General features: G+C 48.8%; 1 protein-coding gene across 1 annotated transcript in view; it reads right to left on the reverse strand.

Moving 5' to 3' along the window:
• The window catches only part of PLCL2 (phospholipase C like 2), a 213215-nt gene that overhangs the window by 142266 nt on the left and 52251 nt on the right, over nucleotides 1–18698 (reverse strand). The gene's annotated exons all lie outside the window — the stretch shown is intronic.

The raw sequence follows: 18698 nt of genomic DNA on the forward strand, positions 1-18698 counted from the left end.
TAGCATGTATCACTACTTCATTTTTCTCTTATTGTTAAGCAACTCCATGGTATGGATGAACCCATTTTATTTATCCATTCACCAACTAATGAATATTTGGGTTGTTTTCACTTTTTGAGTATTATGAATGACGCTGCTATGAACATTCATGTATGAGTCAAAATGCTTTTTTAAAAAAATTAAAACTATTTTATTTCTTAATTTACTTTTTTTCTTCTTTTTGTGTCTCGCTCCACGACACAAGCAGCTTTACTCCCAGCCAGGGACTGAACCTGTGTGCCCTGTGTTGGAAGCATTGAGTTTTGTTTTTTTTTTTTTTTTAGCATTGAGTCTTAACCACTGGACCACCAGGGAAGGGCCAAGATGCTTCCATTTTTATAAAAAGAAAAAAACAAGGTGAACAATTCTATATAAATGTATGCTAGATGATTTAGAAAGCAGGAAAATTAAATACATGTTTTTCTTTATTCATCCAAACAGGTAGTCCTTAAGGAATCAAATAAGCCATTTAAAAAAAAATAATGAACAGGAAACAATCATTGGTATCAAACTAACCATAATTAGCTTTCCTATTAACCTTCTCTTAAATGCTACATTTTAAGCAATGAATTTTTCTAACTGGAGAAATACCCTTGACTGGCAATTAATTTACTGATTAGAATTTTCCGATGAGAACGGAGTGAACCACAGTAGCGGGGCTGGGGTCTGGAGGGTGTTTAAATCTTTCCAATCACAACAGTAATGGAACATTTTGGTGGCAAAGATGCGTCACACACTAACTGGGAGTGAATTTTTATAATTATTATTTGCAATGATAAAAGGAGTCAAAACTACTGAGAAGCAGAGGATACCGTGGTTTTTAAAGCACTTCTTCCCCATGGATGCGATGAATTGCCCTTCCAAAGGGCAAAGACACCAGACAGGTGAGATGAGGCCATCAGAAGACTTTGCGGGCGGCCCCTGCCTCGTGCCTGGCTCAGTACAAACTGTGATGCCGTCAGCCTCATCTGCTCTGTGAGCTTCCAGAGACAGAGGCGCCATCCCTTCGCCTAAGGAACTCACTGGTAAGCAGCCCAATCCCTTGAAGGTGACCGTTTCAGGAAAACTGTATTTGCTGCTATTCCAGCCATTTTGTCTGAGCTCCCACCGCAAACAAGGGTGACTGGTAAGAAAAAATCTTGAATCTTAATGTTCATTCACGTACTCCTCTTATGTGGGAAAAAGATATAAAAGAAAGGCTCTACCAGATTATTATCTGAGTAAGAGGCAGAAGGGAAAAGAAACACTATTAATTCTTTTTAAGAGTTATAGCCTAAGAAGAAATGTGAAATCCAGTGTCCTACGACGGGACTGATTACCTGTACTACGGGATCAAAGGGAAACGGCCACCCCAGGCCCCACTTAGAAGCCAGACGAGCAACAGTGACGCCTGGAGCTTCTGAGGAGGCATCTGTCTGCAGCTCCTCATCCATTCTTCCCTAAGGTACACAGTGCTTAGGGTCTCAGAGCAACCCAGAAAGGCCTATCTGACCCTCGGCGTGGCTAAAATAATGTATGCAGCCACACAAATATTGGGGAGGGTCTTTCCTGCTGGCCCAGGGGCTAAGACCCCACGCTGCCCATGCAGGGGGTCTCTGATTCCGAGAACTAGACCCTGCGTGCGGCAACAGAGACCCTGCACAGCCAAACAGATAAAGAAAACTTTTCAGCCAGGAACGAACTCTGAAATCTAGGAAGTAAACCAAACAAAAACAAGCTGAATTCATTAAAAAAAAAATAATAAGATTCGAGCTTTTTCTTTGCTCTTCTTCCTCAATCAAGGGCAGGTAGAGAAGAGCGAGGTCCAGACTCCCCCTAGCTGAGCCACCCAAGGCCCCCGGGACCGAGAGCCGGGAAGCTGGGGCCGGCACGGGGCCCTGGGCTGCCTCCGCTCGGCTCCCCACCTCCCGCCACCCCACACTCTCCTGCTTCACCCTCTGCCCAAACCCTGCTGCGTCCCGGCTTCACCCTCCATCGCTACATCCCCCCAGAGGCCCCTCTGCCTGCAGGGGTCCTGACCTGCAGGGGGGCCCCTGTTCCCCGGGGATGCCCACTGGCGGAGCAACTGTCCCCCCTGCCAACCCAGGGGTCCAGGGTGAGGGCGGGAGGGAGGAGGGCTGTGGGGGTGGCGGGGGGGGGGGGGGGTGCGGAAACGGCCCGAGTCAGAAAGGCCCCCCACGCAGGAAGCCGGACCACGCGCCCAGGGTCCGAGGCTGTGGTCAGGGCCGGAAAGCCTTCGTCTGTGTGAGCACTCTGATGCACGCAGATGTTCAGCAACTGTGTGCCCGGCTCGTGGGAGGCCCCACTGGGTACCCTGACCCAGGACCCAGGAGTTCTCCGTGCCCGCAGTTACAGCCTCTGCGTGGTGAACCCAGGAGACGGCCAACAACCACCACGCAATACTTAACAACAGGAGCCCACTACACAGCAGTGAGATGATTACAAGGATGATGGAGAAAAATAAAACAAGACAGGGAACAGGAGGCCATGGGTGGGGACAGACAAATGCTGGTAAGAGCCTCAGTGAGAAGACGGCGTCTGAGCCAAGACTTTAAGGAGGTGCAGCTGTGCACCCGGGCGTCTGCAGGAGGGGTGCTCCAGGCCGAGGGGCGCACAGATGTGCCTCGGTGGGACCAGCAGAGGGTGGGAACCCGGGGTGCTGAGGAGCTGGAGCTGGAGAATCGCTGGAGGAAAGGCTGGAGGTGACCAGCGGCCAGATCACTGCTGGACCACATCATGGATTTGAGCTCTGATTCTGCATTCAGTTCAGTTCAGTTGCTCAGTCGTGTCTGACTCTTTGTGACCCCATGGACTGCAGCACACCAGGCCTCCCAGAGTCCACCCAAACCCATGTCCATTGAGTCGGTGATGGCATCCAACCATCTCATCCTCTCTCATCCCCTTCTCCTCCTGCCCTCAATCTTTCCTAGCATCAGGGTCTTTTCCGATGAGTCAATTCTTCCCATCAGGTGGCCAAACTACAGGAGTTTCAGCTTCAGCATCAGTCCTTCCAAAGAACACCCAGGACTGATCTCCTTTAGCATGGACTGATTGGGTCTCCTTGCAGTCCAAGGGACTCTCAAGAGTCTTCTCCAACACCACAATTCAAAAGCATCAATTCTTCAGCGCTCAGCTTTCTTTATAGTCCAACTCTCACATCCATACATGACCACTGGAGAAACCACAGCTTTGACATGATTCTTCATGAGCTGAATGTAAGGGAAATGAGTGCTGGGATGTGCCTGACCACACCCTCCGGCTGCTGGGACAAGCCAGGCTGGAGACGTGGGGGCGGGGACTCCGGTGAAGGCAGCGAAGGGGACAAGCGGTCAGCGGTCGACATGCTCTGGAGGGGGCAGGGGGGTCTCTGATGGACTGAGTCGGGGCACAGGAGGAGGAGGGCTGCTGCATGGGTTTTCCGGGACCCCCGTAACAAGCGCCGCAGGCCGGGGCTCAGACAACACCGATCCCTTTTCTCACGGCTCAGGGAGCTGGCGGGCTGAGGCCGAGGTGCTGACCCGTGTCCTCCCTCCTTGTCCTAGGGACACCATGCACCCACTCTGTGGTCATGTGAGCTCCCCTTATGGGGAACACTGGTCCTACTGAAATTGGAGCCCATACCAGTCACCTCACTTAACCTTCACAGCTCTTTTAAAACCCTACCTCCAAATACAGTCACAGTCTGAGGCACGGGGGGCTTAAGACTTCACCATACCTCTGCCAACTCTTTGTGACACTAAGTTGCTCAGACAGTAAGGTGAATAAAAGGGATTTGGGTTCCAGCACCCTGAGTGCAGCAGGCGTGCCCTTGACCGCTGTCTGCACTCCTCTGCCACAGAAAGCCGCAAGGGAGGGCAGGAAACCATAAATATGATCAAAACCAACCTTAGGTATGACACCCAAGGGCTCATGAAGTTCAACTCTACACTTGAGAAGCAAGCATAGATTCAAAAGGTGGTTGAACCATTTGTCCAACTCAGGCTCCCCAGGAGAGACTTTAATTCGAATGTTCTCTATTTTATAATGCTAAAAATAATGGAAACAACATAAATGTAGCTGGCTAGAAAATTATGGAATAACCTTACAATGAAACACCATGCAACCATTTAACAAGGATGAGCTACACACCAGGTACATGGATAGGTGTGTGTGTGTGTGTGTGTGTGTTACATGTATGCGTGCAGTCACTCAGTCATGTCCGACTCTCTGCAACCAACTCTTTGCTCATGGACTGCAGCACGCCAGGCTCCTCGGCCCATGGGATTCTCCAGGCAAGGAAACTGGAGTGGGTTGCATTTCCTTCTCCAGGGAATCTTCCCGACTCAGGGGTCGAATCCACAACTCCTACATCTCCTGCATTGACAGGCAGGTTCTCACTGCTATGCCACCTGGGAAGCCCACGTATCTGTGCTACATTGGGGTTTGTCTTTTTTATGTGTACATAAAAACATAGATGAATATACACAAAAAAGAAGAGATAGTAAGAAATTGGGTTATTTTCACTTTCTTTAGTAAATTTCTCTACTATGATTTCTATAGTAAATATGCATTGTTTGTAAAAATCAGGAAAATAGTAATGCTATTAATATCAGCAACTGAGAAAGTTTTTTCTCTTTTCCTACATTGTTGTTCAAAGTTCCCCCAAGCTCGAGGGCTCTCAGGACAGGCTGGTGTCCACGCCTCCTGGGAGTCACTTCTGTAGGGCAGCTCTGACTGCCCCCAAAGCAACCCCCAGAGGCGACTTGTCACGGGAGGCGTCTGACAGCTAGCACAGAGGGTGAGTGTCCGCTCACAGTTTACCACTCACTCAGACTCTGAGAATCAACTCTCCCCAAATGAAGTGTCTGACCTCAACAAGAGTGGACATATTACTCAGCTGGTATTTTATTAAAATATCACATCTGTCAAGATGGCCATTTATGTCAAAGTCGTCCGAGGATTATAAGGGAAAGCACCAATGACACAATTTAAGAGAAGGAGGAAGCGAAGGGCGTGAACCAGAAATCAGGGGAAACGCTCAGGGCCAAGGCGGCCCAAAAGCCATCAGAGCCTCGTGCAGGTTAACACTCAGTGACTGGCGCGCTGGCCGGCACCCGTCACTGAGCTCATCCTTCTGTGCACACGCCCTGCTAAGCGCCAGGACGAGCAAGATAAGGAAGGCACGGCCGCTCAGGACCGCTGCCATTTTTAACACGTGGCCCGCGACACTGTCACAAACTCCTCTCCCCGCCTTAAGGGGAGGTGCCCGGGTGACCTCTGGATTGTCATCTGATAACATCACTCCTTCCCAAGTTCTGTGAACGGCTGTTCCTTTCATTCCTTGCTTTGGAGGAGGTGGAGGGCAGGCATGGGATAAAACGGGGATGAAAAAAGGCAAAGGAGGAAGACAGCTAGTGCAAACAGGAGAAAAGAAAAGAGAGTGAAGTCCCTCAGTCGTGTCCGACCCCATGGACTGAAAACAGGAGAGGAAGCAGTGAGAACGCTGAAAACAAATATGGAATTTGGAAGACAAGGGTCCCTGAGAAAGAGAAGAGGACAACATAGCAGGGACGCGGGGGGCGGTGCCTGTTACAGCAAAGTGACCGGGCCCTGCCACGTCATGAAGGGCACCAGGGGAGGCAGGGGGGCAGCCTGGAGACCCTGGGGCCCCGGGTTGGGGGTGCGCCCTGCTCCTCAGGCGGGCTTCCTGGTCAACCAGCGGAACACGTACCAGGAAGATTGTGGACCCTTCCACCTGGCGGCCCTCTCCTCCTCCTGCACCCCAGCGGCAGGGAAGCCCTTCCACATCCTGATGTGGTAAGAATCGCGCTTCTCTAAAGAGAGCAAAGAGCCGCATCATCCCCGCCCCCGACCCCCGCGCCCCAAACCACCGAGGGTCTGCTTGCAGGCGTGTGGACCAGGGGCCGCGGCATCTCCCCTGCGGGCTCTCACGGGAGGCTTCCTACCCAGGGATGACTGGTCTGTGGACAGGGGCCCAGGGTCAGTTACCTAGTTGGATTTAGAAAAGCAGCTCTTCACACAACCGTTGGTTTCATCCTAGGAACCCAGGTGCTCCACTATTTCCTGTCACCCTTGCTTCTTTGAGAATCATTGGATGCCATGTGACAAGCTTCTTATCTGACGACATACTTTGTGAAACATCACAGCTAAAAAGTTAAGAACAGGTCTTGCTCTTAACAGACTCACAATCCACGGGGGAAACAGAAACACAATTTCCGTGAGCCAGGTGAGCTTAGTCGCTCAGCCATGTCCGACTCTTTGTGACCCCATGGACCGTAGCCCGCCAGGCTCCTCTGTCCATGGGATTCTCCAGGCAAGGATACTGGAGTGGGTTGCCATGGCCTCCTCCAGGGGATCTTCCCGACCCAGGGACTGAAGCCGGGTCTCCTGCATGGCAGGCGGATTCTCTACCATCTGAGCTACCAAGTGACAAGTCTGCGTTTCGAACATTTTCTGGGTGCTGAGCCAGTATTCAAAGCTGTGCAGGCCTCAGCCCGAGGCCTATTTTATTACGAGGACTGAATGAGTGGAACTCGGCTGCAGCCTCTGCAAAAGCAAACACGAGATGACCGAGCTGTGGGGGACACAGGAAGAGAGGCTGTGAGAAGAGAGAGCAGACTCCTTTTGTCACAAACGTGACAAGGAGGGAAAGTAAACAGGGCCTGCCGCCCCTCAGAAAGGGCTGGTTCACGGTGTGAGCAAGGCAGGCGTGCTTGCCGGCTGCAAGGAAAGCCTGTCCAGAGAAAGCCCTGGAAGGTGAGGTGAGGTCAGGGGGACCACGGGGCTGGCAGCGGTGGCCCTGGGGGAGGGGCTATCTCCTTCCCCGACCCCCCTGAGGCTGGGGGGAGGGGGCGTGCCTGGGTCCTTCGCACAGCAAAGGAATCCAGATGTTCCCTCTCATTTACTGAGTCCTTTCCTATCCTCTCTGGTTTCCCTCAAATCCTGCTCATTTGGGGTTTTGCACATATCAAATACACAATTTTTTGGTTAAATAGCACGAATCCTTTTCTTTAGAGCAAAGAACTCAGGTGCCACCCACTGCCTGCAGGCTCGGGTGTACCGTCAGTTCCCCGCTGCCCTGCAGTTCCTTGTTCCTCTATAATGTCTGCGAGCAAACATTTTCCCGAGGTATTCTGAAATACGCCACTTTGCAGGGAAGCAGGGTGGAAATAATGAAAACATCTCTCCAATGTAAACCGTCCGCGATACTCTGTGCAGTGTGAATGCAATGACATCCTGGGCCTTTGTGCGTTCGGACGCTCTACAGTTCATTCTTGTCCCGCTGAGGCCTAATCCATCTTTATTGACTTCATTCCAGAAATAACTATCATTTGATGGCTTCACCCCCTTTTAACAATGCGTGGGCACTTATCTGATGGTTTTCTCATTTACTCACATGTTTATGCTTCGTCTTATCTACTGGTGTGCCCCAACACAGCAGACACTCACAGGTGTCTGTGGGCTGAGAGGATGCCCTCTTTGAACATGGTCCCCTGGACACCATCTCTTTGGAGGCAGTACAATGCCATCGTGGAATCTGCAAAGCTAAGTCCTGGGTGCAGAGCTCAAGCCCATGACCTTATCTGAAATAAATTCAACCAACAGACTTCTCTAAGATAAGCACTGAAAAATAAAAATCCACAGGTTAAAGATTTCCATCTGTTTCTCAATCAACAGATCTAGAAACTCTGGAAGACTATAAACACTCGGAGTTTGAATCTATCCAGACTCCAAAGCTATGAGACTACTGCCCTAAAGGGAGACATGAACAGAAAGCGTGTGTGAGCACCGTTCACCCGAGGTCCTGTCTGCACACAGACTCACACTTCTACCATTTGCATAAGCACATGTGGGCTTTGGTTGATTTTCAGGAGGCCAGAACAGAAAGCATGGATTGGCTGTATTCCTGAAATGTCTATGTTTAGACAGAGACAAGGTCAGATGATTCAAACAAACTATAGAGATAGCTAGCTGCTGACAAGTTTTTACATTGAATAAGTTAGAGACAGGGCTAATATCATCCCTCAAACGCTTGTACACACGGTCCTCACATTTCTGGATTCTTCCTCTCTAATCTTTAGAGCGATGATGTTAGCTGCCTCTCTTTCTTGAAAGCCATAAACTGAATGTGGATCCTCAAACAGAGAAAACTCATGCCTGGGTGAGACATTAACAGAAGGAAAGGGAGAAGGGCCTGGAAGCCGTCTCCTATTCCTCGTGTTTCCTAGGAGGCATCCAGCCACACCCAACCCTGGGGTCAGCCTCAGTAAATGCTTCTATATGCTACCTTTGCATTATATAGGGAACAAACAATGGGTTCCTGTTTCTGGGGTCCATACAGAAATGTATTCTGACAAGGGCCAATCAGAATCTGCTGGGCGGGAGAAAAAAACCCGGCGAGTATGCTGTCCTCCAAAGTGGATTTCTAATCTGAGGCTGCGGTTCCCCTTCTACAGGCCAGGCCACTGCTGCCGTAGATGAAACATTAGGTCTGGAGAGAGAGGCTGAGGACGGCCAGGTCTCCTGTATTTCTTTCCAGTGCTTCTTATTTTCTGCAACAGCTCTTCTTCCCTCTGTTAGCAGTCATCCTTGAAGTGATCACTGAAAGTTGACTATAATTCTAAGTTCTAATTATTATTCCATAGTCCTTTAAAAAGCATTAACGGGCACCTTACACAATGCAGCAATAGTTCACCTTATTCTAATTATCAAGAAGCGTTATAACATCATCAAAACTTTGCTAAAAAAAAAAAAAAACAGATCCAAACATGATTAACTGCTTGTTCAGTGTAAGCAAAGCAATGCTTTTGGCAAGAGATTTGTAATTCACTCCAGTTACATAATTAATAAAAATACATTTAGCAATGAGTTAATATAATTGCATTATGTAGGCAGTTATGCTTGAAAGAAATACTAAAAATTATGTAAGACAAGTACATTTTAATGTGAAACACAAAATTACACATCAATGGCCACCTTTCAGACCAATTTTTCATGAAGTAATTATTGCTTTATTAAGAAAAACCCAATAGAAAAGCATGACTCATTATCCAAACTTAATGCAAGTACAACATTCTCTTTCAGAGGCTGCGCCTGCGACACGGTTCTCTGCCTTTAGTTTGATAGGCATGGTCCTGTCGGTGTGAGTTTGAGAAGGAAGCAGCTTTAAAAATCGGCAACAGTGAGGGGGGAGCTGAACCACGCGTGCGGAGAGCACAGGTCACTGAACCCTGACTGAGTGCGGAGCCTGCGGTCCCTAAGACACACAGTCAGGCACGGGCTTGTTGCCGGCTGTGGCTGACTGTCCAGATTTTCCCTGGCGGGTGGACGTTTCACCTGAGTAGGTCAGCCGTCCACAGAAGGCCAAAACCTGAACGCCCTGCACATCCCAGAAGGGCAGGGAGGTATTTCAGGAAAGGAGCCTCCTGCTCTCGTGATTGACGCCACGAGCACAGTAAAGAATGAGGTTTAACAACCATGGGAGCACCGTGTGATTCCCACCTTCGGCCGGAGTCGAAGGACGCCTGCAGCAGGTCAGCGTTTCTAGAAAACAACCGCCCAGAGCCTCCACCCAACCCTCAGCTCACAGGCCTCATCTGCAATATAACACATTCAGGAAGTTAATTTCAGGGCTGCAAAAGGTCACTGAAGTTCCAGTGAAGCTACGGAAAGGTGCCTCCCAGGACCCCCTTACTGCTCTGAAGATAACCATTCGACTTGAAAGCACTCCATGGAAAAGTCAAACCTGCGTGCTGACCTGCTCACACGGGGATTACAGGCCCCAGAGACGCCACATCACAAGGTACAGGGTGACATTCTTTAACTGTCGGGGCTGGGAGGGCAGGGGAGCGCTGGCATCTAGTGAGGAGGGCCCAGGGGTGCTGCTAAACATCCCAGGATGCAAAGGACAGCCCCTCGGAACAAAGAATCGTCCAGCCCAACTGTCTAGGATGCTGAGTCTGGAAACCCCGAACTGCAAAGGTAAGATGAACGGGTAGGACCGACACCTGGACAACACAGAAACCTGTGTCTAAGGAGCAAAACGATGCCTCCCAACCTCAGCCCCTCCCAGCCTCTGACACCCCAGCGTCAGCAGTTACAGCCCTGCTCTGGGAACAAACACTGCTTAGCCTGCTGAAACAAACGTCCTCAGAAAATCATATATCCATTTTCACAGTCAATATTCACAGCCTTAAAAAAAAAAAAAAAAAGACTAAATGCCCCCCAATCTCCCCAGAGAAACAATCTTTTGTTGTTTTAGAAATGCAATTACATTTTCCATGAACTCAAGCAAAATGAAAAACACTTAACATAGTATGTTTGCTTGCTTGCTTTTCTTTCTTCTTTTTACAGCAAGTTGGGAAAAACACAGAGAACAGACAAACCACAGAGTTTATCAAACAGATACACATGGCACTCTGGGTGGCCTGAAAGCCAGGGAAGCCCACCTCGGGCCCCTGCAGAGAGCGTTCACTAAGAAGCCAGGCTTCGCCGGGGAGCCAGGAGCACAGGCTGAAGTGGACAGCACAGCCCACCCCAAGCAGATGTCAACACAGTCCCATCCTCAGACTTGTCTCAAAATCTCTCCTACACAGCCAGACCAGGACAGTGCTCTCTCTTAGGAAAAAGACCGACCAAGCTCCAGAATTTAAAAACAAAATAAATTTAAATATTTAGACTTCCATTAGGCACCTAAATTATTTCTAAAAGTTCAGAAAATGTTTGCCTCGCTGCCAAGATGGTTAAATGTAAGGGGCTGTGGCATTTTATTTCCAGAGACTTCTGCAGTTCTGTTGGGGTGGTGGTGGTGTTCAGTTGCTCAGTCATGTCTGACTCTTTGCGACCCCATGGACTGCAGCACGCCAGGCTTCCCTGTCCTTCACTATCTCCTGGAGCTTGCTCAGAATCATGTCCATTGAGTCAATGATGCCATCCAACCATCTCATCCTCTGTTTTCCCCTTCTCCTCCTGCCTCAATCTTTCCCAGCATCAGAGTCTTTTCAAATGAGTCAGCTCTTCACATCAGGTGGCCAAAGTACCGGAGTTTCAGCTTCAGCATCAGTCCTTCCAATGAATATTCAGGACTGATTTCCTTTATGATGGACTGGCTGTATCTCCTTGCAGTCCAAGGGACTCTCAAGAGTCTTTTCCAACACCACAGTTCAAAAGCATCAATTCTTTGGCACTCAACTTTCTTTATGGTCCAGCTCTCACATCCATACACGACCACTGGAAAAACCATAGCTCTGACTATACTATATGGACCTTTGTCGGCAAAGTGATATCTCTGCTTTTTAACAGGCTGTCTAGGTTTGTCAAAGCTTTTCTTCCAAGGAGCAAACATCTTTTAATTTCATGGCTGCAGTCACCATCTTCACTGGTTTTGGAACCCAAGAAAATAAAATTTGTCACTTTACAATTATTCCCTATTTGCCATGAAGTGATAGAATCGGATGCCATGATCTTAGTTTTTTGAAGGCTGTGTTAAGCCAGTCTTTTCTTTTCTAAGCAGTTCTGTGGAGGCTCCATTTAACCCTGTGGGTTAAGATTCCCCAATCTTTGGTCATCGTCCGATTTCCTCTACCATGGGCAAAATAAGGGGCTGTCTCAAGTATTCTGCATAGAAAGGAACTCATGATTGTGTAAAGATTAGAGCCACCAACCACTTGAAAAGTCATTTCGACGTTTAAATTAATGTTTCAAAGAGGAAGGAACTTTAAGCTTTCAGTGAAATGCAGGCTGCAACCACATAAACCATGAGCAATATTTACGACCTGAACTTTCCCATAGACTGACTTCAAACATTCTATTGTTTTTTAACCATGTATAATATCTTAGAAATTCAAATACCTCTACATCTCATCTCTGAGACTGCTTTCCTTCACAAACTGCATAAATATTATTTTAGGGTAGGTGTGTGTCCTGATTTTGGGTTTTAGAAAAAGTGGTTTTTGGGTTTTTTTTTTTAATTTTTTTTAAACTATTGGGAACTAAAAAAGGTAGATTGCTACAACACATCTTACACCAGAAAAATCCTGATTAAAGATTTAAAGGTAAAAAGTGAACATAGACATGAATGTTTATACAAATCCCACTACTTATATAAGCCAAGGTCAAGGAAGTCCTCTGTCAGCACTAAAGACAGAAAGCATGGGAATTCCTGGTGGTCCAGAGGTTAGGACTTGGACTTTTCACTGCCAGGTCTGGGTTCAATCCCGGGTCAGGAAACTAAGATTCCATGGGCCACATGGCCAAAAACAAAGAAAAAAGAGACAGAAAGCATGAACATAACAGTTTACTCCACTTTAGAAAAACGTCCGTCATCAACAAAACAATATAAACAAAAGCAAGCATAATAACAACCTAGTGGGATGCTACGACAAACTAGGGATAATATACCACAACAAATACAAAAAAGGAAGAGCTGAAGCAACTACATATTTACAGCACCCGAAGAAATAAAAAAGGAGAGGATAGATGGTTGAAGACAAAAATAAGCAAAAAACATGAACATGCAGTTGGTGGAAAAATAAACATGAAAAACCTTCCGTCTTGCCAGTGCTCACAGAAACACAAATGGAACCAAGAAAAGACAGGTGTTTTCTGCCTAGAAACTAGGGTCAGTTCAGAAGGATGCGGACACTGTTCCTGAGGCCAAGGCTGGAGGGGACCCACAGCTTCCTCCTTGCCTGTTGGTTTTTAGTCACCAAGTCCCGTCTGATTCTCTGCGACCCCTTGGCCTGGAGCCCTCCAGGCTCCTGTGTCCCTGGGATTCTCCAGGTAAGAATACTAGACGGGGTTGCCATTTCCTCCTCCACGGGACCTTCCTGACCAGGGATCGAACCCTCGTCTCCCGCGTTAGCAGGCAGATTCTTTACCACTGAGCACCAAGGAGGCAGGCCCTCATTGCTAGCTGGCCTTGTAAACAGGGAAAGCTCTCATGGAGATAATTTGATTTTAAAATATTGTTTCCTTTGACTCAGCAGTTCTGCTTCCAGGGTTTACCCAAGAAAAACAACATCAGACACTGGTTAAGATGCATGTATTAAATGCACTGCTCACCATTCTAACTAAGCCACCAGGGGCTATGTCTCAGCACGTCCTGCTCCGGCCGCCCCCTTGCTGACCCCACAGTCTAATGGGCCCCCCACGCCCGCCCTCCCACCTGCAGTCTCGGGCAGGGCCTGCCGAGCTTCACTCACACGATGCCAACCACTCCCTCAATGCCAGCCGCCCCTTTCCAGGTCAGTCTCCCTTCCCCTGGCCGCTGGAAGATGTTAAAAACACACATCGGGCAACCACACAGCCCTGGCAAAGAGCCTTCTGAGGGCCCCCACAGCCTGAAGTCCAAGCTCCTCGGTCCTTCAAAGAGCTGTGGTTCTCCTGGCCCCTGGTGACCCCGCCAGAACACACTCTGAAGGCCTGGCAACGGGCCCGGCTGGTCCCCACGCCCATGATGTTCCCTCTCCTATCCCCACACCGTTCCACCCCTTAGCTGACCTGTCCTCTTCCAGGGCATCCTGGGGCACAGGGCCGCGGGCTCGTCCTCCGGGGACCCTCTCCCCTCCCACATTGGAGCAAGCAATGCTCACTGCCTGTTCACTTTGCGGCTGTCCAGTCACTGCGCTGATCCCACTGGGTGGGAATGCAGGGTTTCCCCGCGGGCCACGTGGTCTGCAGGTAGCTTGACACCCTGCCCACTGCTCAGCCCTCGGAGGACACAGACGTCTCTGTGTGCCCGCCAGCTCACCCCTCCTTAGTCACAGCCTGAGGGCACGCAGCTCTGGGCACAGGGGCCACCCCCTGTGCGTCCGACAGAGCACCTGTGTGGTTCTTGGATCTGCATCAAAGGCGAAACCCTGTAAGCTTCGTCAACTGTGTTTGTTGTTCTGGAACCAGAGATCCCACCTGGTTCCTGCTCTGCCTTTCTCTAGGACAAAGTGCTAATCGTATCAAGAGCGTGCACTGTATCACGGGACAGTTTTCACGAACTAGGGAGAGAGTTTTAAAAATAGTTCCTTCCTACTAGCACCTCTGGTGATAACCAAAGAGGAAAAGCAACGAGGGTTCCCCGTGAGAAAATGGATTAAATCGAGCATCCGTCCACGCAGCACAGGGCTGGAGGCTACGGGAGTGAGAAAGTCTTCGCACATACACTCACTCGGAAACATCAGAAAATAGTGTGACGCGGAAAAGAGCACCGTGATGAAGGATGCTGGAACAGCCTGCTGTGTTTCTAAGGGAGGACACGTGTGTACGTGTGCTGGGTCACACACCAAATGTCTCCCAGAGAACACACCCAGGGGGGCACAGCTGGGCAGCAGGGGCCAGGATGGAGAGAAAGACGGTCCTCTGTGTACGCGTCACTGTCCAGCCTTGTTAACTTACTGCATGTCTCAGTGATAGCTTATGCTGACTTTATTTAAGTAGATATGTTGTTTTTCAGTTGCTCAGTTGTATCTGAGTCTTTGCCACCCCACGGACTGCAGCACGCCAGGCCTCCCTGTCCATCACCAACTCCCGGAGTTCACTCAAACTCATGTCCATTGATTCAGTGATGCCATCCCACCATCTCATCCTTTGTCATCCCCTTCTCCTCCCGCCTTCAATCTTTCCCAGCATCAGGGTCTTTTCCAGTGAGTTGGCTCTTCGCATCAGGTGGCCAAAGTACTGGAGCTTCAGCTTCAGCATCAGTCCTTCCAATGAATATTCAGGGCTGATTTTCTTTAGGATGGACTGGTTGGATCCCTGCAGTCCAAGGGACTCTGAAGTAGGTGCGAATGTCCAACAGAACTTTTCACACGCGAAGCGCAGAGGCTGACTTTCACAAGTCCCCTCTCCGCCAACAGAGCCCCTGCAGCCCCAGGGCCTGGTGTCGGCAGGGTGCCCCGGGGGATGGCCGCGGGCTCTCCCTCCGTCCGCCCGGACCCCTCTCCCAGCCCTGCCCTCTGACCACCCCGGGAGGAGCCGCGGCCCGGCCTCCGCACCGGGCAGCCTTGGGGACGCCCGTCTCGCTGGGGCCCTGAGACCCAGTAGGCTCTCCTCTCAGTGAGCCCTTGCAGGAAAAACAGGGCTCTGAATTTGTCGGCCAAGCAGTGCTACCTACCACTTCTGCTTTCACAGCCCATGTTACAATTTTAAAAAATGAACAGGTAAACTGCTGAAAATATGAATGCAGAGACTAAATGAAACAAGAACAGGAAAAATAAAGAGACTTTTCCTTTTCCTTGGCACCCCCAAGACAGCGGGACGGCAGGGTGAGCTGACTTCCTTTCTGTTAGCGTCGGGTTACAGACTCGATCTATAACTGCTAAGTTGCAGTGCATGCCTCAGATGTGTTTCTCCTCCATCTTAAAGACGTGTGCAAGGGAGAAACAAGCTCTGCATTACCTGCGTAAACCCCAGTGCCCACCAGGCATCAGGCTCTCTCTGCGTACCCAGCACGTGGCTACGGAGAGAAGGCTCCCTCCCCAGAGAGGACTCCAATGGGGAGAAAATACAGCAGAAACCCCAAGCAAAACAATGATACCACCAAGCACCTTGCTTCTTGTCTTCACACCAACATGAAAATAAATTCCTCGAAAACGACACTGCTAAATTTAATTACTGAGATTTTAAAAAGGATGCCATTAATACAATATCACCCAAACATGGGAGGGAATAGTGAGTATCCTGGGAATTCTTAAATGAGACAAAAAAAATTCACTTCAGTTGTCTTATGACATCGCCAGTGGAAATCCTAAGTCGTTATTACCAAAAAAGATGTCACTAACCTGACCTAAAGACAAATTTTCAAAACTTAGTCCTCGAGACATCACATATGCATAGAGTTGACACTACATAAATAACTAGTAGGATGATCATCAAATCCAGTCCTAACGAATGTATGTGAGTTCTGATTAAACTAAAAATTAAGCGAGAGTTTATTCTATGTTAGAACTTACTCAACGTCTCACACTGAGTAAGATGCTTTCATATCTCAAGTCTCACTGAATCCTTGAAATCAGGTAGGCATTTCTGAGATATTTTCATTGTATTGGAATACAGTTGGTTTACGACGCTGGGTGAGTTTCGGATGTACAACAGGGTGACTCAGCTATACATGCATTCACACTTTTTCAGATGCTTCCCTCATTGAGGTCGTCAAGAAGCGCTGAGCAGGGCTGCCTGTGCCGGACAGCAGCTCCTTGTTGGTTATCTGTATGTAGCAGCATGCGTGTGTTCACCCCAAGCTCCTGATCTACCCCTCCTCACCATGTCCCCTCTGTGGTGACTGTAAGTTTGTTTTCCATATCTGTAAGTCTGTGTCTGTTTTGTAAATAAGTTCATTTACATCTTTCTTTAAAAAAATCAGATTCCATATATGAGTGACATCATATGACATTTGTCTTTTTCTGTCTGACTTACTTCACTTAGCATGATCATCTCCAGGTCCATCCATGTCGCTGCAAATAGCATTATTTCCCTCTTTTTATGGCTGAGTAATATTCCATTATATATACACACATATATATACACACATATATGTGTCTTCTTTACCCACTCATCCGTAAATGGACATATAGGTTGCTTCCATGTCTTGGGAATTGTAAATAGTGCTGCAGTGAATACTGGGTTGCATGTACACTTTTGGATTATGGCTTTTTCCACATTTATGCCAGGAAAGGGAGTGCTAGGATATATGATAATCCTGTTTCTTAAGGAGCCCCCATACTATTCTCCATAGAGGTTATACCAATTTACATTCCCACTGTTGTCCAGCAGGTATTACTATTGTCATTTTGCAGAGAAGAAAGCTGAACCTAAAAGACACGGTGGCCTTGCAGGGTCACTCAGGCAGGAAGTGGCAATAAGACTGGAACCCTGGCACGCAGGTTCTGAGACCAACGACTTTCTTCTACAAATGCTATTCGTGAGATTTTCTTTTCTGTTCCTTAATGTCAACAAATGCTAACTAAACTGTCTTTTGACAGAACTGATATCTCAACCAGGTTATTCTATTTGCAGATATAGAAGATCTGTATGTAAACTGTTTTTATAGCAATGGAACGTTTATGTGGTTTTTTTTCCTAAGTAAGAGAAGCAAATGGAGAAGAGAAAAATAAGACTAAGAAGAGACCAAACAAGAAATAATAAGCATCATTCAGTGGTTCCTCTTCTATTTCATATACCTTTGTCTAAATTCAAGTCAATTAAATTTAGCCATGAGTTTCTGTGCTGGCATAGTTTCTAAGCACCAAAAGGGTCCCAGCCCTCAAAAATCTCCCAATCTAGCAGAAGAGCTAGACCTGCAAAGAAAAAATGACCAATAATTAAAGGGGAATCCAGCCTAAGGGAATGAATGCAGCTTCTGGGAAAAGGCTGCGGGCTGGGGGGTGGGCAGGAAGGGCTCTGCTGAGGTTGTAACATTTGGCAAAGGAGTGAGAGCCGGCTAGGAGGAAGAGAAGGTCAGGCAGAAGAATTAATGGAAGAATAAGGGCCCTACCTTACCACCCGCACTGATAGAGGAATAAAAGTCCAGAGAAGCATCTCGGAACATGGGGTAATCAAATGAACACAGGAGGCAACGTTTAAAAAGGAGATAAAGGTGGCTCCAAGGCTTCTTGCTTGGGTCATAAAAAAAGACGCCATTAATAAGACAGGAACTATTAGAGGAAAAGCAGGCCAAAGCAGAAAATTGTGAACAGTGTCTGGGACATGGTGAACTCTGTGCTGTAACAGAGTCCACGAGGAGTAAGGAAAGAAGCAGCTCAGGCTGAGAGGTGTGACAGGGGTCTCAGATCTGGGGAAAGTCCCTCGTGGATGGACAGAAGCATCTCTTGTTTAGCACTCTCGGTTCAGTCTCCTAGAAATGAATGGAGGCAAGAGGAGGCGGCGTCAGATGAGAAAACACTGCCTTGCGCTGAAAGCCCTGGCGTTTGGGAAAACAGTGCTCTACGGTCTCTTATTTATAGCAGCGCTGATCAAAACAGAGAGAGACGACCCGCACAAGTCCTACTCACACATTTGTGGGGCTGTAGATCTACAGGCAGAATAAATAACAATTAGGAGGCTTTCAAACACAGCTGTCCCCAACGCTGTTGGGGGGAGGCTGCCGCCTCCCAGCCACAGGCATCACGCACGGCGGACGCGCCAGAAAATCGGGGTGTGCCAGCTACTCGGGAGAGCTCGCCCGCCTGCAAAATGAGCGAGACGAAAATGAGCACCCAGGAGACTGCTTCCCCAAGTTAAATGGGGAATTCATCAAAGGCATCCTCCACCCCACAGGACCTTTGAGACTAGAAAAGGGAATAAATGGGGGGCAGGGCCTCAGAAGGGCCTGTTCTGGGTTCTGGAAGGGCAGACACGCCAGGCACATTCCGGCTGGGAGAACGCGGGCTGAGCTGAGGGTCAGGTGACTCCAGGTCTGGGGTGTGTGACCTCCCGGGAGGCACCCCCACCGCAAAGCGAGGCCTCGGCAGGGTCACATGGGGCAACCGTAGGCCCCCAGGAGGGTCCCCACCCGAGCAGGGCTTGCAGCCACCTCGCTCCCTTGGGACTTAGCAGGGAGCATCCCCGGAAGGCTCCAGACGCTCCTGTGTTGGGAAGGAGAGAATGTTCTCCAGTCTTTAGGTTTCGGGAGGACCGCGCCTCTTCAGTCCCGCAAGATTCAGGGGTGG

This window comes from Cervus elaphus, chromosome 19 (genome assembly GCF_910594005.1).
Source record: "Cervus elaphus chromosome 19, mCerEla1.1, whole genome shotgun sequence".
In the NCBI taxonomy this organism is placed as follows: Eukaryota; Metazoa; Chordata; class Mammalia; order Artiodactyla; family Cervidae; genus Cervus; species Cervus elaphus.